Genomic DNA, 23149 nt, shown 5'->3' with positions numbered 1-23149 from the left:
CCCAGTTTTTTAAAACAGTATGTCAGTATGCAGAGTGTAAGTCAAAAAGGACAAACCCCTCATGGAAGCTTGCCTTTTATGGAAATAATCACTGCACCAATTAGGGAACACTATAGGGAAGGAAATGGCAACCCACTCCAGTATCCTTGCCTGGAGAATCCCATGGATGGAGGAGCCTGGTGGGCTACAGTCCATGGGGTCGCAAAGAGTCAGATCCGACTGAGCGACTTCACCTTCACTTTCACTTTACTATATGCCAAGCTCCACACCAAAATTTCACCTGTATTGAACCCTCACAATAATAATCCCAGGAAGCAGTACTAATATTATTCCCACTTTACAGGTGAGGAAAACAAAGCTCAGAGTCCATATTTAAAACTGTGAAGTCCTGCCCACCCCCCAGGAGCAAGCACTAAACTGTGTGTTTTATCAGTGGCCTTCAGGAGCTGTTTCTTGGAAACCGGGTGGTGATTCAAAGTGATGATGCTAAATCGTGATGTGCTCTCCCCCAGCAAGCAAAGCAGAAGTGCTCAGCCAGCATGCACCTGCTTCAGGCCTCCTGCCCACTCGACCCTGGGCTCAGGTTAGGAGCCACAGGACATAGGCATCCTTGCACTGCCTTCTGCCACAGACACAGCTCGCTGAGCACACATCTTCTGGGCCAGCCTGGTGCTGAGTTGGCCTCTCCCCACCCACTGTTCCCAGAGACCACCCTAATGGGATGCGCAGAGGCTCCAGCTGGCTGGGGCACCTGAAGAAGGATGAACCAAGAGAGAGATCCTGTGTCCCACTCCATGCGAATCCCATTGTCACAACCTGTGGCTGATGAGTATGCTCTTCTTGACATGGTCTGGCTGCCCCAGCTTGCATATTCTGACTATCTGCAAATCTGGTTCATTTATGAATCTGCTCCCAGCTCACCTCTGGGAACGGGGGAGCCCTGCTCAGACACATCAGTTCTCCCTCTCAGGCTCTCCCAGACACTATTTCCCGAGCTATTACATAATCAGGGGAGCCCAGCCCCCACCCACCGGGTCTTTAATTGGAAAGCTCTTTCCCAAGGGCGTTGGGGAAACTTGTGCCAGCCCAGGCCTTCCTACATCTCAACCCCCACTGTGGTCTCTCTCTCTCTCACACACACACAGGCACACCCAGGCACCCTGGAGCAGCCGAGGCCACATCTTCTGTCCACGCAATCGGCCATGCCCAGTAGCTAACATGCTTTGTGCTCATGGTGAAATACGATGCCCTGGGTCATTCAGGCCCACTCGCACCAGGAAGTCCTCTCTGACCACTGGCTCACGGCTGGTCTCCTCCTGGCTCCCATAGCACTGTGTGCTCCCCGTGGCTGCATCTGTCTGCCTAAGGAGGCTATGACCTCTCCAGGGAGGGGGCCAAGTCAGATTCCTCGCTGTGCCCCCAGCACCTGAATCTGGTCCTGAGTGGGCACTGGGGAAGTGGATGAAGGGGTCAGTGAATGAAGAGAAGGATGCCCTGTAGTAGGTGGCTTGGGAAGCACTGTAAAAGCAGCCTTACAGACTTCTCAGAAGCACCATATAACGTCAGCTCTAGAGAAATTGAGAAATCGATCCACCTTCAGAAACCGAAGCCCAGCTGGGGAAGGGTGCCACCTGTTCGTGGCAGAGCCAGGGACTCGACCCAGCTCTCCCCAGGCTTCTCCGTACTACCATGCTGCCCTTGAACCTTGATAACAGGCTCTGGGGGATTCATCTCCTCAGCAATGAATCCACCATCCTGGGCTCAACCTGGGACACAAACGCCACCAAGGCCCAGTCTGGTGCTCAGGTTGCTGCGCAGACATGTACCTAAAGATCTGCAAAGTCGGGTGAAAAGGAAGTAACAGAAATTCATAGAGGGACCACCCGGGGGGGGGGGTGCAAGAGGTCAGGAGAGACATCTTAGAAGAAGTGACATCCAATTTGAGTTTTACATGAGAATTGACGAGGAGGACTCAGTTGGAGATGAGAGAGAGGAGAGGAAGTGGCAGTCCAGTGAGAGAGAAATGTGCAAAGACACAGAAACACAAAATGAGACAGCAGGATGGGGAACTGCGCAAGCCCAGCAGTGAGGCTGAAGCCCTCAGTACAGAGGGAACCTGCGCTCGGAGGCTGGCACAGGGGTCAAGGCCAAATCAAGAGGGGTTCGAAAGCCACGCTCATCCAACTGGACTCCAGTTTGCAGGTAAAAAGCCTTATCTCTGGAGTCCATGTGCCCCGCAATCCCCCTTCCTTTGTCCTTCCACCGTCTCCAGTGAGGTAGGATGCTATAACCTTACTCGGTCATTTACCCAAGCAGTCTCTCAGGGCCCTGGAATAAGCTCTTCTCAACTCACAGGCCCTCTTCTTGGCCACACAAGAGCCTTGCATCATAGATGCTGGAGGAGCTGTGCTATGCTAAGAATTGCTACTTGGAGACCTGAGTTGACTTCAGAATATGTGTTCTTAGGGATAAGCCTGTCAGGCTCCCCTGTCCCTGGGATTCTCCAGGCAAGAATACTGGAGTGGTTAGCCATTCTCTTCTCCAGGGGGTCTTCCCAACCCAGGGATTGAACCCAGGTCTCCTGCATTGCAGGCGGATTCTTTACCATCTGAGCCACCAGGGAAGGCTAGGGATAAGCCCTCATCAACAGGTTTGGAACTTTAGCCAAAGCAGCTTCTCTTGGGTCGGAGCGAATGAAAGGGTTACTGCATGGACCAGAGCTCCAAGGGGATACTGTTTGGAGCTGAAAGCAGGCCCACTTTGGCCGTGCATTTCCCTACAAGATTGTGCCTACACAAGAATCCTGGAGGAACTACTTGGACCTTTACCAGGCTCCAGGACTCAGTAAAAACTCAGAAGCATGAACCACGGAAGGCTGGCAAGGGATGGAGCTAAGGAAGAAGAGGCTTCGGTAGCTTTGTGGCCATCCCAGCTTTTGGAGGGGCTGCCCACTACTGCCCTCCTGGCCCCAGCACCTGATGGTGACACTTGGGACCCATGGCAGAACCCAGCAAATTGTATGCGAACAAAGGACTGTTTCCATGAGGCCCCGTGGCTCCTTTTTCCTTTTTCTATTTTATTTACTTACCTTTAATGTGGGTCATTGTTAAAAAGTCTTTACTGACTTTGTTACAATATCGCTTCTGTTTCATGTTTTGGCTTTTTTTGGCCATGAGGCATGTGGGATCTTACCTCCTCGATCAAGGCTCGAACTCACACCCCTGGCTTGAAAGGTGAAGTCTTAGCCACTGGACCACCAGGGAAGTTCCTCTTTTTAAAAAATGGAAGTATAGTTGATTTACAATGTTGTGTTAGTTTCAGGCATACAGCAAACTGATTCAGTTATACGCACACATACACATTTTTTTTTTTTTAAATCAGACAGTGATTATCCAATCCCTATCCAATCCTTAACTGATCACCAGCTGAGTGACCCTTTGTCCTAAAACGTCTTCCAGGAGGCAATGCCCTCTGAAAAAGCCTTTTTCCTGACTCCGGAGACCCAATCAGGCCTCCTGTGTGACAGATGTGGAAACTGAGCCCAGGGAAGGGGAAGTGGTTGCCTAAGGGTCACGCGGTGAGGAGACTGTGAGGGTGCAGGAGGACCCAGGGCTCCTCACTCTCTACCTCGCCACCCCGACTTCCTGGAGGTGACTCAGCAAGACAGTCGGCACAGGAAGGAAGTGGGAAAGGGAAGCCCAGCCCGCTGGATTCCAGGTCACCACTCTGTTAGTCCAAAGCCACCAACCACCTTGGCCATGTGGCTCTGCCTGGTGTCCGTGACCTTTTAGCCCTTCCTTCCCAAGGCCACAGCTGCTGACCATTTCCTCCAGGGTGAGACTCACTTGACCTCTCTGGGGTCTCCAGGGACTCCCGTGGTGCTTCCCTCTGCTAGGTCAGGGGGTCACTTCCACAAACTTGGCAAGTGGCCGAGCCTGTGTGGGTCAAAGGCTCATGAATGAAATGAAACCAGGAGGAATTACAGCCTCGGGTTTCGTAACTGGAGCTCTGGAGCCAGTATCCTGGGCTCATCGGCTGCTGCCTCTGGGTGCTTTGGTTAACTCAGTTTCTTTGTAAATCTGTTAAGAAAAAGTGATCCCACCTACTTTGTCAGTTTCTTGGAGGATTAGCTGAGATCTTACATATGAAGCCTACCATAAACTAAACCATTCATGGAAGCCCCTGTCATTGCTGCCTTTGCTAGGTAGATTGCCACACATCATCTCATTTAATTCCCATGGCAAGCCTGAGAAGTAGATAAATTATTCTCAGTTACCTGGAGAGACACCCGAAGCTCAGGGAGGAGTGGGCACCTACCTCAAGGCTGGTGGAGATAAAATTTGAATCTGGTGCAATCTGATTCCAGGGCCCGAGTGTTTCCCCACCAGTTACAGCACCTTCTCTTGATGTTAGGTGTCCTTTGCTGGTATCTGCACTCCTGGCTACAGGCTTGTGTGGGCAGGACCTCTGTCCCCTCCCGTAGGACTAGAGTCTTGGCTCTGCCACTTCCTAAGAGTGAGACTGGGAGTCTCCGAGCCTCTGTGGTCCCATCCACTGCCTGGAAATTGGCTCTCTCCTGGCCCTCTTCACACAGGAGCAAATGAAATGCCCCAAGCTTGCAAACCATGGTGTCTGAACGCACAGTGTTATTCCTGCAACCAGAACAACTACTAGAACTGTGATCAGTGCAGCCTGAAGCTGGGGGTTCAGGAAGACCAAGCCTCGAGAAGAGTCTATCTTGGTCACCAACAGAAAATACCACAGCTTCTTTAGCCTGGGGGCTTTCCATGTGCTGAGAACAGGCCTCCGAGAACAAGGAGGAACAGATTGTAGATACATCACAAGTCTCTCTGCTTCACTGGACTAGAAGTTCCCCAAGGGGCAGGACCAGCTCACAGTACAGGCCTTGGATGTTGGATGCAGGACTGTCTGCCCCCAAGCTCCAGCCACATGGGCCACCTGCTGGGTCACCAAGCAGGCCATCACCACCACCTCTAAGATCCCCTGACTCCCCAGGCAGAAGACAGCATCCCCTCCGTTGTGAGCCCCCGTCCCCACCTTAACTGCAGCATATTTCAACCTAGAATTCTTGTTGGAGCAAGGGGAGGATGTGAATAAATAAATACACTAAACTTAATTGTTTTCCATCTGTTTCTCTTGCTGGATTGCAAGTCTCTTGAAGGCTCATTCTGTGTCATACTTATAATTCTCAAAGCCCAGCACAGGGTGGCTGTGGGGGTTTGTGGTGTGGTTCTCCCTTCATCCACGCAGCCTGTGTCCTGTTTCACCATCTTCCCATACCCCCAACTCCCACAGGCTGGGCATGTATCAGAATGATGAATAAAACAGATACTGATAGATTCCACTACTAGCAAAAGAGATGGCTTATATATATCTATCTTGACACATTCTGGGCTTACTTTTGGGTTCTGGGCTATATTTTCAAGGAGCAAAGTCCTGTTTAAGTAATCTTTTGCAGAAAAGTGAGCTGATATTAAAGATCCATTATGGGATGGCAATAAGGAGTAGGGGCTTCCCTGGTGGCTTAGTGGTAAAGGATCTTCTTGCCAATGCAGGAGATGCAGGTTCAGTCCCTGCATCAGGAAGATACCTGGAGAAGGAAATGGCAACCCACTCCAGTACTCTTGCCTGGAGAATCCCATGGACAGAGGAGCCTGGTGGGCTACAGCCCATGGGATCACAAGAGTCAGTCATGACTTAGCAATTAAACAACAAGGAGTAGGGATTCATCAAAAGCCCTATAAAGTTTTCTTTTCTCTTTTATTTTGCTTCTGAGAAGAATGACTGGCCACTTCTAGGACATACCAAACACTGTCTGACCTGCATACAGCTGGATTATGAGAGTTTGCTGTGGCCTTTTAACCACTGACTGTACCATGCACAGACCCTGCTTCTTGTCTGACTCAAGGAACTCTGGGAAAAGCAGTATCAAAGGCTTCCAGGGGTGGGGGATGGGAAGACCAAGCAGAGAGCAGGAGTTTCTTAGACCCCAGAGCCAGGAAGTGGTTCCAAGCTTCTAAGAGTCTCTGGTTTTCACCTGGGAAGAGGGAAACTCAAACCCTTCCTGCAGAGTTTCTACAGGACCAGTAGGAGATGATAGGAAGTTCAAACAACTAGCTCAGAGCACAGTAAGCATCAATTTAGACATTCCACAAACATTAATTTAGCATCTACTATGGGCCAGGTGGGCTTCCCAGGTGGTGCTAGTAAAAAACCTGCTTGCCAATGCAGGAGGAAGAGATGCAGGTTTGATCCCTGGGTTGGGAAGATCCCCTGGAGGAGGGCATGGCAACCCACTCCAGTATTCTTGCCTGGAGAATCCCATGGACAGAGGATCCTAGTGGGCTCCATAGGGTAGCAAAGAGTCAGACAGGGCTGAAGTGACTTAGCATGCATGCATGGGCCACGTGCTATTCCTGGCACCAGAAATAATATACAGACAATGCCGTTGTGAGTGCACTAAGACAAGCAAAGCAGGGAATAGGATGGGGGCAGCAGGAGGCATGGCCATTTTAAATAGGGGCCAGAGAAGTTTTTACCATGGACACATTTTAGTAAAGCCCTGAAGGAAATGAGGGAGTGAACCCTGTGCACATTTTTCCCAGCAGAGGATACAGCAAGTGCAAAGGCCCTGAGGCCAGTCTGAAGAGCAGTTATAGGGGCCAGAAGATATGGGGTATCGGAAGTTATTGGTGGCTGCATCACTGGGGCTGTGGAGGCATTTATAAGACCTCTGGCTTTTACTCAGAGAAAGGAAGTCACTGGAGGCTTTCCAGGTTGACACAACCTGACTCTTATAACTGAGCAATACCTTTCTGCCGCATCTTCCCTTCAAAGCCTTATTCAATACTCAGACCTCTGCCACTCCAGCTCATAGGCTTTCTCCTTTCTCACATTCTTCTAGCTTTCTAAATCGACCTGAACCAGGAGGACCTCTGCACGTTCTGCCAAATGTGGGCTGGAAAGGGGCCTTGCAGAGAGACTGTAGGTGGAAAGAGAGAGAAACAGAGAGAAGCCTTAAGCAGGGGATCCTGCTCTCCTTCGGTGTTTGGAATGCCTCTGGGCCTGGTTTGGCTTCAGTAAGCACACACATTGGGTGCCCAGTGATGCGGGGGACACTGGCGGAATCCCCATTGTCACTTCATCATCTGAGACAGCTCGGCACAGAACTAGGAATTTCATTTAGTACTTCCTTGCCCTGTTTGTTTACCAAAAGGTGAAATCAATTGTTCTAAAATGAAACAATTCCCATCTCTATCAGCAGTTCTTAACCTTTTGTGGGTCACCTGCCCCTTTGAGAATCTGCTGAAAGCTATGCGCTGTCTCTTCAGAAAATGAACACAGAATATGCATTCATTCTCTTGTGACTTCAGAACTTTCACAGATCCCTGAAAATTCAGCAATGAAACTAACGTCTATGCTGACAGGTTCTCAGTCTGCAGTGCCAAGAGAATCAATGAGTGATGCAATGAATGAACAAGTGAAGAATAAAGAGTTTGCATGCGCTTGGAGGAACTCAAGGCAGGACAAGGACAGACATGCAGCACCTCTGGACAGCTGGATTCTTGCTGATGGTTCCTATAGGCTTCAAAGAAGCCAACTGAGATGTATTAATAGCATGTGGTGAATTTTTACTGGATAGGTGTCCTCCAGAGAGAGCACCTCATTTCCTTTGTTGTTCAGTCGCTGAGTCGTGTTGTCTGACACTTTGCAACCCCATGGCCTGCAGCATGGACTCTTTTCCTTAAATTTTACCTATCACTCTCATCCAGCCCTTCTGAGTGACCATCTTTCTCAAAGGTATCACACACTTTCCTTCCACTCCCAGGGTGCCCTACACAAAGCAGAATCTCTTCTGGGTAACTACGGGGCAACAGGGTAAGCATAAATTCAGACACGTATAGGTAAGCCATTTCTTCTTCCTGATATACAGCTGAGCCAGCTGAGACCTGGAGCCCCAAGTCAGTCCTTCCCCATCATCACCCTCCTGCTGGGACCCAGGCTTCCAGCCTCCCTCTTCATTTTATTTTTCTGATACATGTCCTGAGATGCTGGAATGAACTTTCAACTCATTCTTAAGAGCTGCACCTCTCCCTGTGAGGCTTTTAACATAATCTCCTTTTCTTCCACTCACTGTACTATGTTATGACAGAGGGAGACCTTCAGATGTGACTGGCAATAGCCCCAGAGAGCTCTTGTGCTAGAGCAGAGTCTCCAAGGCCCCAGAGACAGAGCTCTGAGGCGCCTCCCACTGCTTCTCTCATAGGTCTCCCTCTCCGCCCTCCTCTTCCCCCCACCCCACCCCACCCCTGAGCACCAGGCTCTGGCCACCTGAAGCTGGGAAGTCCCCAAACAAACCCGCTGTTTCCCAGCTCTTCCTTTGCCTGCGCGGTGCCTGCCACCTCACACGGAGGCCACCACCTGCTAGTCTTCCAAGAGCTCCCATCCCTCTGCGCAAGCCTCACCTTCCCAACCTCCTCAGAAGATCTGTTTCCTTCCTTTGCAAATCCAGGGTCCTTACCTCAACCGTGGCGCCTGTGACATTGTATTTCTGAACTCAGCCCTTCTAACAATGTCTTTCCAACCTCTGTTTTGAAACTTTTTCAGGGGAAACAAAGGGAGAGCTTGGATAAACACAACTGTTTACCTGTTCATCCTGTGACCTGTGTCTTATTTATCTTTATTTCCCCAGCAAACAGCACAGGGTACACAGTGATGCTTCAGTACATATTTGTTAATAAATGTGTCCTTTGTAAGTTGTTCTCTCTTTACCCTAAGAGCTGGGTTGTCTGTTGTAATCTCAACCTCCTGCCCTCCCACTGCCTCCATTTCCACTCTGCTGGGAACTTGTTAGAACTGTGTGCAAACCACGAGGAAACAGGTACTAAGGGATTCTCTTAGGGGGAATCTGATGGACTTCTGTCATGGACTTCGGTTATTGTGCCTTAAGTGATGGCCATTCTGGTGTAGTTGTGCCTTCTGAGACCCAGTGGGTGAGGTCACTGGATGGGAAAACTCCTCCAGTCAGTTGTCATAGTAACTATGACTTTCAATTTCATGCAAGCGAGTCCCTGAGAGGAAAACACACCAAGCGGTGGGGGAGGAATGGTAGGAATCCATCAAAGGCGTCCTAGCATTGTCCTCTCATACTCTTTTCTTTGCTTCTTGCTGGTTTACACGCTCAAGGTAGATGCCATTATGTGTGGGCATCTAAGTAGAAGCTGCTTAAAATAGCCACCCGACTATTTCAGGGAGCAGTTGAATATGCATGAAGCTATTTTAGAAAAGATGTGCCCAGCCCAGCCAATCCAAACCCCATCCTTTCCCTTGGAAATGCCAAGAGGAGCTGAATGGGACCTTTCTTAGTCTTTCCCACTGGGGTGGGGGTTTTTCAGAAGCCGCAGAAACAACACCTGGGCTAATGTTGGTCTAGCAGCCCTGTCAGCTCTGCCTCCCGATCCTGCGGTCACGGAGGCTCCAGGCCAGAGAGCTCAGCCCTCCAGAGTCCTTCAGAGCCTTGGCAGCCTTCAACCACAACCGTGCTACAATCCAGTTGGCCTGTATTTGTTCATTTATTCCTTTAACACACTTCTATGGGTAGATGAAATGAGACAAGTTCATTTGAGGGGTAGATGGACAGGTGAGTGGGGACGACGGCCTTGTGGTTCCTAAATAGAGGGGTGACTGAAAGAAGGGGCCCTTACTTCTTCCTGATGGCTTGGTGGGGGGGATGGTTGGATATAGTTCTGGGTGGGAGGGAGGGTGTGCCTGTAAGAAGGCGAGAAAGAAAGGGGAGCAAGACTGTGGGGGCCTAGAGTGCTAAGCTAAAGCATGCCACTGTCTCTGAGCCCCCGGCTGGGCCAGGAAGGCTCCCTTCTGAGCCTACAGCGCTGGCACACCCCTGTTACTGCCCTCAATCCAGACCGGATGTCCCTTGGACAGATTCTCCTGGTCATCTATGCAACCCAGAGCCGGGCTAGGCACTGAGCAAATGCCCAGAATTTTGGTTGAAAACATGGATTCTGGAACCAGACTGCCTGGGTTCTGATCTGAGCTCTGCTTCTCACTAGCTCTGACCTTGGGCATGTTATCAGCCTCTCTTTGCCTCAGTTTTCTCACCTTAAAATGAGGATAATAACAGTACCTATCTCTTTTGGTGGGAAGTACATGAATTAATATATGTAAAGGGCTTAGAATTCTATGGGGTGCCAGGTAAGAAACATCTAAAATTATCAGCTGTTTTTATTATTCTACCGAATCTGGCTTTTATCTTGACAATGGAAAGCCATCAGGGAAGAGGATTTCTTTCCAAAATAAAAATAAGTTTCCTGCTTTGCCTGATTTTACTTACACATGTCTACCATAAAATTTGAAGCGTTATAAGTACAAGGAAGAAAGAGGGAAACTATCTTTCATGCTAACCCGCAGATAACTGTCATTAACATGACTATCTAGGGACTTCCCTGGTGGTCCAGTGGTTGAGAATCCACCTTCCAATGTCGGGGGCTCCGGTTTGATCCCTGATAGGGGAACTAAGATCTACATGTCTCAGGCAAGTAAACCACTTGCGACAACTAGATAAAGCCCCAGTATCACAGCGAAAGATTCCCATGTGCCGAAACAAAAGATCCCACATGCTGCACCTAAGACATGACACAGCCAAATAAATACATAAATATTTTCTTAAAACATGACTAACTTTTTAAGATACAGTTGATCGTCATTATTCAAGGACTCTGCATTTGCAAATTCACTGACTCACTGAAGTTGGTTTATAACCTCGAAATCAACACTCACAGTGCTTTTGTGCATTTGCAGATGCACACAGAACAAGACACACACAGATTTGAGCCTCTCCACGTGCATGTTCCCAGCTGAGGTCAGAAAGGTGACACTGCCTGTTTCAGCTCCCCTGTGTCAACAAGTGTCCTTTTTACAGTCTATTTAGTGCCATTTTTATGCTTTTTGTCAGTGATCTCACTGTGATGTGCCTTACAGAGACAACACGTGTGTTAGATAAGCTTCCTCCAGGCAAGACTTACAGGGCTATTTGCCATGAGTTCAATGTTTATATATATATATAGTTGAAATATATATATAAAATAAGGTGTATTTGATAGAAATACACATAAAACAAGGTTATGTATTGACAGGTTGACAAAAATGTCCAGAGGCTCCCAGGCACCTAATGTTATATTTCCCCTAGGAGTGATGGTTCAGTGCTCACTGAGCCAGTGTTTGTGGAATTTTATAGAACTTAACAACTGTGAATAACAAGAATCAATAGAACTTTTCTAGATGCACAGATGTATACCATTTGGACCATACTTTCCACATGATTTTGACCATCTTAAAAAAAAAATAGTAATCAGGACATCCCCGGTGATCCAGTGGTGAAGAATCAACCTGCCAATGCAGGGGACACAGGTTCGATTCCTGGTCTGGGAAGATTCCACATGCTGCAGGGCAACTAAGCCCTCAAGACGCAACTACTGAACCCACACACCTCAACAATCGAAGCCTGTGTGCTCTGGAGCCTGTGCTCCATAACAGGAGCAGACGCCCCAGTGAGAAGCCCAGGCACTGCAACAGAGAGGAGCCCCACCCGATGCAACTCAAGAAAGGCTGCACGCAGCAGTGAACACGCAGCGTAGCCGAAAATAAATAAATAAATAAAATGTAAAAACCACATCCTATTATGTGAAAACCCAGCTTTCTGAACCCATAAAGACATACAGGTCTCTAGATGGCTGCATCTCCATGGGCATTCTTTTACTTACTAACCTACTGATGGACGAATTGATTGCTTCTGACTATTCACTGTTATAAACAACACTATGATAAACAGTCTTATTGGTAATAATAAAATAGCCAACATTTATTCAGTGCTTACTCTGGGCCCAGCACTCTGCTATGAGTTTTATAAGTATTATGTCATTGAATTTTATTTATAATAAGTATACACATAAATTTACATATACATATATAAATTATATCTATGATTTTTATAAGTATTATCTCATTGATTATTATCTCACAACAAGGCTATGAAGGTGGTCTTATTATTATAACCACTTAACAGATAAGGGATCTGATGCTTAGAGAAGTTAAGTAACTTTACAGGATCACAGGGCTTAAAACCAGGTCTCTCTGACCTCTGATGCCTCTTTATTAACCAGCACGCTCTGCTTCCTTCTTATACATACGATTCCAGGCACTTTTTGACTGTTTCCTTAGGATATCTGTTTAGAAGCGGACTGATGAGTTGAAGGCTATGCACATTTGAAAATGTTGATACATATTAAGTTCAATTCACAATCCACCAACAGTCCTCCCGTGCCCCTGTGTCCTACTGCTCACTTCCCTAGGTAGTCTCACACTTTGAAATAGGCAACCAGAAGTCCATCTTGACTCTTCAATGCACATCCTTTGACTACGGGTGGCTACCCTTCATATGCTTGCCATGCCCTGTGTTTTGTCTTTTGCAAACTGCTTATTCATATCCCTGCCCATTTTTCTACTGATCTGTCTTTACCCGATTTATCAGCTCTTCTGTCTTAGTGCTATTAACCCTTCACCCATCATACACATGTTCACCCATCATACACACTTTCCTTAGTTCATTTTTATTCTTTAACCCTGATTATTGTGGGATTTTTTTTGCCCATGGGTCTTTAATTATTGATATTTTATTTCATGATTTCTGGATTTATTTTTCTACTTAAGGAGGCATTCTCTATCCCAACAGGGTATAAATATTCCCTCACTGTTTTTCTTCTAATACCTTTCTGGTTTCATGCTTTTTCTTTAGCTTGGAAGTACTTTGATGCAAGGACTGAGATTTGGATCTAGTTTTATTCTTTTATTTTTCTCCTAAAACAGCTAACTTGTTATCTTATAGTATGTTAGGAATCATTTGCCTTTTTGTCTCTAATTTTAAACACCATGCTCACTTACATCTCCTTTTGGGTGCTCTGTTCTTGTCCATCGATCCACAAGCCTATTCCTTTACCAACACTGATTTTTTTTCTAGGTTATTTATTCTAAGTTTATCTTTTCAGATATACTTTATAATCATTTAATGGAAACACTTTATTAGAATTGGAATTTCATTTAACTTATAGACTAATTCACAATGCCTTCCCAAGTTTATTCCTGGAATTCTGTGTCTTTGGAGACTGGAGTCTTTTCCCTCCATGCTTTTCCCAGCTGGCTCATTCTGATGCCACCTTCTTCAAGGACCCTGTTCCAGCCAACCCTGCAGGAAGCAACCACTCTGTCCCCCAACATTTCCCATGTCATTCTTATGTTTTCACCCCGAATGACAATTATTAGTGAGACAGCAGGCTCTTGGGAGGCAGGGTCCCTGCATGGCCTGTTTGTGCACCTATCGCCATATGTTGGTAGATGGTCAAGACCATGGAGGTATTTGCAGAATGAGTAAATGAATGAATCAATAAGTGAATGAGGACTCCCCTGGTGGTGCAGTGGACAGGATTCTACCTGCCAATGCAGGGAACACCGGTTTGATCCCTGGTCCAGGAAGATTCTATATGCTGGAGAGCAAGTAAGCCCACATGTCGCAACGACTGAGCCTGTGTGCTGCAGCTATTGTGTATCTAGAGCTTTTGCTCTGCAACAAGAGAAGCCACCATAAAGAAACCACCGTAATGAGAAGCCCGTGCAAGGCAACTAGGGAGTAGCCCCCATTCACCACAACTAGAGAAAAGCCCACACAAAGCACTGAAGACTCCATGCAGCCAAATACAAATAAACAAAATTATTCTTAAAAAAACAAATGAAGGAAAGACATATTCCTAGAAAACTGAAAGTGAAGTAGATTTTCTATCGAAAAAAAATCTACTTTTCCATAGACTTTCATTAGAAAACAGAAGCTTTGTCTTCAGCTAAATTCCTGAGACCATGCCAGAATCAGAGAAGTGGTGGCTGCTAGGGTGTTATGCCAAGTGCAGCCTGCCCCAGCACCTCTCCCCAGAGACTTCCACCCTTGCCGAGCAGCCTAGGCACTTCTCAGGGAGGCTCTCAAGGCCTTGAGGACTTTCCAGAAGGAGGAGCACAGGCATTCATGAAGTGCCTGCTTGCACTTTCCTGGAAGATACAAAACTTCTGAAAGGTTGGTATCACTAGTCCCATTTTGTGGATGGAGAAACTGAGGCTCAGAGGGATGGAGCCCTGATCTAGTAACTGACAAGACTGGCAGGAGATGAAGCTGTGGAACTCTGACCTGGAAGCCTGGCGTCTCCCACAATAATGTCCAAAGCCCAGAGTCTGAGAGGCTAAGGGGCCCAGAGAAGAGTCCCACATGGGGCTGGAGAGACAGGGTCCTGCCTTCACTTTTTTCCTCCAGAGCAGCAGTGATGCCCATGGGCTGTGCCTGAAGAGCACTGAACTCCAGTCTAAGAGCCGGTGTCCAGGCTGGGGATGTGTTACACCAGCTCTATTGTCACCCTGGGACTGGGGAGGGGAGCTGGGATGGAGGTGGAAGATTCGCCACGGGGGAAGGGGCTGGTCTCCAGCACACATCTATGGGGACGCCCTTCCGTTTCCCTCCTCCCAGTCTGCCCAGGGCTGGTGTTTCTCGACTTGGCCCTGCAGGCCCCTCCTGGGAGTTCAGCCAAGCAGCCACTTCCTTATGGGGCTGGCAGCTGCTGGGCCAGTCTCAGCTCACTTCTAAGCCTGGATCAAGGCTCCGGTTTCTCATGAAGGACCGTGGGTTGGGGATCGATACATTCAACTGTCTTGGTACTGTGTCTGACCCCATGTGGGCCCTAGGGACGTGGAGATGAGTAAGCCACTGACTTCCTCCCTTGTGGCTCCATTCTGCTCATGAGGCAGAGTGTGCGGAAAGTTTCTAGCCCCACCTTGGTGCCACGGTAGAGATATCTAAGTGCTGGGGGAGCCTAGATGGGGAGAGAGTGGGGAGACTGTTCAGCAGGTACCAAGCTGTGAAGGTTAGATGTCAGGCTATGGCACGTGGACCTCACCTTGTGGACAAAGGGAGCCGTCCCATATTTTGAAGCAAGAGCCTCCCACAAACAGCTTTGTGCTTCAGAAACACACCAACCAGGTACATGTGTGTGTGTGCATATATATGTGTGTGTGTGTGTGTGTGTGTGTGTGTGTGTGTGTGTAGATTCCTTTTTAACATAAATTACCTATTTTAAATTAAAACAATTATATTTTCTAACAAAACTTTAGAGAGTGGCATTATTTTATATTTATATATTATTTTATATTTTGGTAATGTCTTAAAGACAGCTGGATTTTTGTATATGCCTCTACACTTGATCTTTATTTTCAACAAACATGTATAGTTTTTAAGGTGAAAATTAAAGCATCTCCATTTTGTAAAAATAATACCAAACCTAAGAGAACATAGAGCAGATGGTTATGAACCCAGATGAACCGGTGACCCATATGGTGCCTGGGAATGGAAAGAACCCTGGACTTACAGTTCACATTCAAGCTCCTGCCGCTGACATGCTGGATTACCTTGAGCAAAATTACTTCCTCATCTCAACCTCAGTTCCTTTGCCTATAAAATGGGAATTCTCTCACCTCATCCACAAGGCTGCCATCAGGACAAAATGGGATGTCAGAGGACATTGTACGTTTGTACACATTTGACAAAGGTAAAACAGTAAAGTAAGGCTCTGGAAGTCTCTCTCTACATGCCCATGGACGTTTCAGATACCCTGCTACAAACTTACCACCATCCATTTCTCGAGAAGTCTCTCTCTCAGCTGTTTCAGCTCAAACTCAAGCCTGTCCTGTGAAAACATGGCCCTGTCCAGAGAAGCAATCGTTCATGTGTTCGGTGGGCCACCTGCCCGCCAGGTCCGGCCTGCTGGGCTGGGAACGTCAACATCGGCCCCTTCCTGGTGAGGGAAGGAACAGGGAGCCGGCTTGTTCTCCGAGAGCAGAAGACTGGCCGGCAAGGAGGAACATTTTAAGGTGGGACGCTTCCTCCTGCACCGTTGGCAGCTGTCTACATAAGGCATCCATTATGTGCTGCCCCTAAGGCCAGTGGGCCTGAGAGGCTAGGCTAAAATTAGTGCAAAAATGCGTACCCGCCAGAGACATAGAACATCCGAAGGTCAGATGCCTGCAGCCAGCCACCCGGGCAGGAGCCGGGGAGCGGGCACGGAACAGCTGTGGCAGCATCGGCCTCGGCTTCCTCTCGGGCATGGGGACGACAGCCCTGCCCAGAGTCCTGGTTCCACAGCTTGGCTTGAGTTGAAAAATAGGATGCAGAGTACAATCCCAAACATGTTTTTTTTAAAAAAAAAAAATTGTGTACATTCATAGGAAAAAAAGGTGGGAGAGGAATTCACTAAATATCCAAGAGGCAGTATCAAATATGGAATAGTGGCTAAATTTTTTTCTTTTCTCGTACTTTCCAAAACATTCTCAACAAATATATACTACTTTTTCAATCAGAAGAAAACACAACTGGACTTCCCTGGTGGTCCAGTGGTTAGGGATCCACCTGCCAATGCAGGGGACACAGGTTTGATCCCTGGTCCACTAAGCCCGTGCATCACAGCTACTGAAGCCCGTGCATCACAACTAGAGAGTAGCCCCCACTTGTCACAACTAGAGAAAGCCCACGCACAGCAACGAAGAATCAGTGCAGCCAAAAAATAAATAAATAAATACATAAAATTTTTTAAAAAGAAAACACAATAAAAGATGCCATCCATTATATATGTTAAATATAATTTTGCATATATCTTAAATTGATAAAAGTGATTAAATTGTGTACATTTATAGTCATATAGCGAGGGCTTCCCTGGTGGCTCAGACTATAAAGAATCTGCCTGCAATGAAGGAGACCCGGGTTCAATCCCTGGGTCAGGAAGATCCCCTGGTGAAGGGCATGGCAACCCACTCTAGTATTCTTGCCTGGAGAATCCCATGGACAGAGGAACCTGGTGGGCTACAGTCTATGGGTCACAGAGAGTCAGACATGACTGAGTGACTAACACACACACACACATAGTCATATAGCATATATGTGTACGTAAATGTGTTTAGATATCTAGTCCACTGATGTTCATCGCTTTGAATTCCAGAATATCAAGCCTGACTGGCATTAACGAGAAACATTCTCCAAGTCTTCCTTTTATGGAAGAAACTGAAGTCCCAGAAGCAAAGCAGGATGCTGAGAAATTACTTTTCACTGATCTTCATTCTGATAGGAGTTTCCCCAAATCTTGCCCACTTTAATTCTGTTGTTGTTTTTACTCCCACTCTATGTAGAGGGAAACTGAGGCACAGAATTGATTCACCTCACAGTACCCAGCTAGGGAGCCACAGAGTGAAGTCTCAGCCCTGGTTTCCTATCCAGAACCCAGGGAGCTGGAAGGAAGGACCTGTGGAAAACACTGGCTCCCTACTGTAAGTAGAGCTGCAATGAATGCTGGGGTGCATGTGTTTGGAATTATGATTTCCTCCCAGGATTAGGATTGCTGGGTCATATGGTAGTTCTATTTTTAGTTTTTCTTAAAAAAAAAAACTTTTTTTATTGAAGGATAATTGCTTTACAGAATTTTTTTGTTTTCTGTCAAACCTCAACATGAATCAGCAATATAGGTATACATATATATATCCCCTCCCTTTTGAACCTCCCTCCCATCTCCCGCCCCATCCCACCCCTCTAGATTAATACAGAGCCCCTGTTTGAGTTTCCTGAGCCATACAGCAAATTCCTGTTTGCTATCTATTTTACACATGGTGATATAAGTTTCCATGTTACTCTTTCCGTACATCTCACCCTCTCCTCCCCTTTCCCCATGTCCGTAAGTCTATTCTCTATGCCTGTTTCTCCATATTTTTAGTTTTTTAAGGAACCTCCACACTGTTCTCCATAGTGGCTGGACCAATCTACATTCTCACTAACAGTGTAAGAGGGTTCCCTTTTCTCCCCACCCTCTCCAGCATTTATTGTTTGCAGATTTATTGTTGATGGCCATTCTGACCGGTAAGGACATGGAAAGAAGCTTTATGTCCATCATTAGAGGAAGGTGTGGTCGATATATACAATGGAATATTACTCAGTCATAAAAAGGAATGGCATTATGCCATTTGCCAAGATGTGGATAGACCCAGAGCCTGTCATACAGAGTGAAGTAAGTCAGAAAGAGAAAAATAAATATGGTACATTAATGCAACTATGTGGAGTCTAGAAAAATGGTACAGATAAATATATTTGCAAAGCAAATATGCATATTTGCATACTTACAGAGGTAGAGAACAAATGTGTGGATGCCAAGGGGGAAATGAGGGAGGGTGGGATGAATTGGGAGATTGGGATTGACCGATATACAGGACTACGTGTAAAATAGATAACTAATGAGAATCTACTGTATAGCACAGGGAGCTCTCCTCAGTGCTCTGTGGTGACCTAGGTGGGAAGGATTTAAGGTCCAAAAAGAGGGGATGTATGTAGACATATAGCTGATTCACTTTGCTGTATCAGTAGAAACTAACACAACATCATAAAGCAACTATACTCTAATAAAAATTAAAAAAAAAAAAAAAAACTAGCTCCCTGAAGCCTCAAGTATTCAGTAAGCCACCCCACACAGAAACATGTTTTGACCGTCTTTCCTGAGATCTTTTGGGTGGTGCAGGCCCTCTTTGCCTCTGGGAGCCTTTGAAGGAACAAGTGCAAAGAATGGTGTGAGGACACAAAGGTCATGGTGCCCCCACTTTCTCCATGTGGATCAGGTTGGGTGGGGAAGGTTTGCAGGGGAAGCAGGCAGGTGCCAGATCTTCGGAACAGGAAGAATCAGCCAGGGAAGCTGACTCTCAAGCTCTGCCTTCCTTAACTGGCCCCCTCCAGCCTTCCAGTGCTCCAGCTCTGGAAAAATCTGGAAGCCACTGCAAGTGCTAGATTCTGAGCCTTCTGCTCCAGCTACAATGTCTGTCTGCAATGCCTGTCCCTGTCTATATACTGTCCCTGCTCTTTCAGAGCTCAACACATCCCTGCATTTATGCATTCTTGTTAGCAAACACATTTTCACTGAGTGCCTACTGGAAATGGCAACCCACTCCAGTATTCTTGCCTGGAGAATTTCATGGACAGAGGATCCTGGTGGGCTACTGTCCATGGGGCAAAGAGTCAGACACAACTGAGCGACTAACACTGATACTATGCATTAGAGCAAGACAGACAGAGTCCCAATCCTGCTGGTGCCCTGAGTTCTTAGAAAGGGCTTAGTGTTCAGGCTGCACCAGGTCATTCAAGTGAGGGCTCTAGGTCAGACTGCCCAGGTTTAGCTTGGCTTGGCCACTTTCCAGCTGTGTGTGCCCAAGACAGTCACTCGGCCTCTCAGCATCAGTTCTCATCTGTAAAAGAGGATGATAACTACCTGCCTCATAGCACTGTTGTGTAGGTGGAGTGTAAATCCATATAAAATTCTTAGAACCCATTATACAGAATGAAGTAAGTCAGAAAGAGAAACACCAATACTGTATATTAATGCATGTATATGGAATTTAGAAAGATGAAAATGACAATTCTATATGCAAGGCAGCAAAGGAGACACAGATGTAAAGAACAGACTTTTGGACTCTGTGGGAGAAGGCGAGGGTGGGAAGATTTGAGAGAATGCCACTGAAACGTGTACATTACCATATGTAAAATAAATGACCAGTGCAAGTTCGATGCATGAAGCAGGGCACTCAAAGCTGGTGCTCTGGGACAACCCAGAGGGATGGGACGGGGGGTGGGGGGGAGGTGGGAGGGGGGCTCAGGATGGGGGGACATGTGCACCCGTGGCTGTTTCATGTCAATGAAAAAACCATCACTATCTTGTAAAGTAATTATCCTCCAATTAAAATAAATTAATTAATATAAAAAATAAACTTGGATTACCTCTTAAAAATATTCTTAGAGCAGTGCCTGGCACATAGTAAGTGCTCAATAATCATTCATTATTATAATTCTTCTTCTTAGTATTAGCATATTTCTCAGACTCCCTCCTTATGATGGCCCCTGCTCCTGCCTTCTAGCTGCCCCTCCTCTACAGTCCCTTAGAGCATCAGTAGCTGTGTGATACGGGCCTTTGAGGACTATTTGTCCTCATATTCCTGTATGTGGTGCAGGGACCATATTTATTCATCTCTATCCCAGGTCCTGGCACAAACCCAGCAACAGTGTCTCCAGGACTACTGTCAAGTTGGTGGGTAACACGTGCCCTCAACTCCAACCAAGAAAAGTCTCAGAAGCTCCTCGCTCCCTGGGCCCTAGAGGAGCCGCAGCTGGCCCTATCTCAGAGCTCACTGATGTTCCTCTAACTGTGAAGCCTGACCTGGATCCCACCCTCCTGAGCTGACAAGGGAGCAGGTCCTAGGCTTCCTAGAATGCTTCTCTGTGCTGGGGAGCTGGGGAGCTCTGCAGGGCAGGTCATCCCAAACACCAACACAGACGCCCCACCAATCGGGATCTCTCCCATGGTGATGTCTTACCTACTGGTCCCTTTGCCTAGAGCGCACTCTTTGCCTTTCACAGTCCTCCTGATCTGACGAACTCCTACTGATCCTTCCACACCCCCTCTTTCACAGTGCTTTCCCTTTCTTACAGTGTGTTGTTATTTGTTTACACATCCCTTCTGGAGAAGGGACCTTCTTATTCCTGTCGGGGCCCCCAGGGTCTGCCAGTGCCTGGAACAGAGGAGTTGTCAGGACAGTTCTGCCAACCTAAATTTTCAAATGAAAGTCTAGTCCATTGGTCTGTCTGCCCATGAAGGCACAGGTGCGAACTGCCACACTTGGACCAAGAAAACCCACAGGCCTTCCCAGGACACCTGCTCCATCGCTGGGACAGGAGCAGGGGGAGCAGGCGGGAACGTAAGCGTCCTGTGTGACGGGCAGTGGGCTGGCCTTTCACGGAGCTCTGGCCCCTGATTCTGGAACCACCCGAGGAGGTGGGTATGTGGGAGATGAAGACCCCCAGGCAGAGGTGGTTACACTGCTCCCCGAGGGAGTGACAAGACAGGGCTGGAGTCCAGCGCTCTGGCCCCCAGAGCCTACTCTTCCGTCTGTCCCAGGAGACAACAGATGTGAAGGCGTTTTGAGTCCTGCCAAGAGAGGAAACTGCAAAACTACACAATTGCAGAGTGTTACCCGCCACACAGAAAACGACTCTAGGGCGGGAGCCACCTGGGTGTGTAGTGGAGCGGGAGGGCTGAGGAAGAAGGGCTTTAGTAACAGTACTGCATCCTTTCTCTCTTCCTTTCTTTTAAATATTTATTCATTTATTTGGCTGCGTGGGGTTCTTTGTTTTGGCACATGGACTCTCTAGGTATGGCTTGTGGGCTTGGCTACCCCACAGCCTGTAGGATCTTACTACCTGGACCGGGGATCAAATCCACGTCCCCTGCATTACAAGGCAGATTCTTAACCACTGGAGCGCCAGGGAAGTCCCTGAATTCTTTTTTTAAACAAACAGTTCTTTTTTGCATTTTTAAAATTTTTGCTTTTTATATTTTTGGCCGCATCGCATGGCATGCGGGATCTTAGTTCCCCAACCAGGGATCGAGCCAGCACCCCTTGGATTGGACTTAGGGAGTCTTAACTATTGGGCCACCAGGGAAGCCCCAACACTGCATTTTTCCAGGACTGCTGTCTGGGGGGAGGTGGCCCAGCGTTCTTCAGGGGCCGGGGAGGAGGGGAACCGGGTCGGGTGGGAAGAGAGGTTCTGATGGCAAGTCCAGCAGCCCTCCACCAGAGAGGCCCCCAGGGTGCCTTGTGGCTGCCCTTAACTAGGAGATCTGAAGGGCCCCAGTGGGGCACAGATAGCTCAATGAGGGGTTCCTGCCCTGGGCCTCCCATGACTGATGTTCAAGGTTCTGACACAAGCATCTCCGTGCTGCTCTCAGCCTCTCCCTGGGGCCCAGAGTCTTCTCCTGGCATCCCAGACTGACCATCTGCCTTCCTTCCTCAATCATATAGGGCCCAACCCAGGCTCCTTAACCTAGCATTCAAAGCCCCACCTGCTTCTCTCAGGCTCACTTCTATCCACTCTTTCTCTGCACCTACTAATCCTACTTATTCCACCTTTGCACATGCTGTCCTCTTAGCCTAGAAGGCCCTTCTTCCTATTTTGCCCAGTGAATTCCTATTCATCCTTCAAAGCCCAGTTTAAGTTTCACTTTCCAATGGTCTTCCCTGAACCACCGCCACAACCAAACCCAGACAGGATGGACCCCTCCCACTTTCACAGGTTTCCTCTACTGTGGCTATTTACACATCGCCTCCTCCTTCAGATGGGCAACTTTTTCAGAGCAACGATGTGCTTTATTCTTCTCTGAACCTCAGCGCCCTCTGGTCTCATCTCCTGCGCAGCTCTCCTGGGCTTCCTCGCAGATCAGCTGATAAGCTTTGGCCCTGCACTCACTCCCACGCAAAGAAAGGCCCTGCTCTTAGGTTAACCTGCTCTCCCACCCTTTGTTTCCTTTTACCCAGCTAGATCTTCACACCCACACTCTGCTGCGGGCCTGCCCATGCTCTCAGCATGTGTGGGCCACCTTTGCCCTTCCCATCTGGGCACTGCAGTCTACAGTGACCGTGGTGTGCTATGCAGCCATGACAGGGCCCATGCAAGGCAACTGTCCATGTTTGAATTCGACTTCAAGTACAGTTGGCTGGAAGGGACACAGGTCCTGGCCCCCAATGCACACATGCACACACAGGGCACACACAAAGCCCAATCCAGGCTCTCCGTGGACGGAAGGTCCATGGAACCATCAAATAGGAGGTGGCAGACAACTGCTGTGCCCTTGGTCCCTCCTCCCAGCCCAAGGCCTTGATCAGAGCCTGGAAGAGCTGACTTCTGGCCTGCCCCATTCACTGAATCCTATTCCCTCACATTCACACAGAAACAAAGAAAGGCAGGTTCCTGTCTGAGATTTTCCTGAGTAGTGAAGGCTGACATGGTGTTAGAACCAGTTCCCTGGCTCCTCTCCCAGGACACATTCCTAGCGCCATATGCTGCCATGGGTAGAAATGCCAGCTGCGGGACTCTGGACATTTGGCAGTGTCTTCCTGAAGTCTTGGTAGAGTGCAGGGTTCCACTCTCCTGCCAAGGCTGGAGGCAGCC

At 47.8% G+C, this 23149-nt stretch overlaps 1 protein-coding gene across 2 annotated transcripts in view; it reads right to left on the bottom strand.

Annotated features, from left to right (window-relative positions):
• Positions 1-23149, bottom strand: part of HIVEP3 (HIVEP zinc finger 3) — a 535004-nt gene that overhangs the window by 149390 nt on the left and 362465 nt on the right. The window lies entirely within an intron of this gene.

Source organism: Odocoileus virginianus, chromosome 5, assembly GCF_023699985.2.
Source record: "Odocoileus virginianus isolate 20LAN1187 ecotype Illinois chromosome 5, Ovbor_1.2, whole genome shotgun sequence".
NCBI classification, from domain to species: domain Eukaryota; kingdom Metazoa; phylum Chordata; class Mammalia; order Artiodactyla; family Cervidae; genus Odocoileus; species Odocoileus virginianus.
The sequence above is the reverse complement of the archived record's forward strand: the minus strand, read 5'-3'. Positions and strand labels throughout refer to the sequence as shown.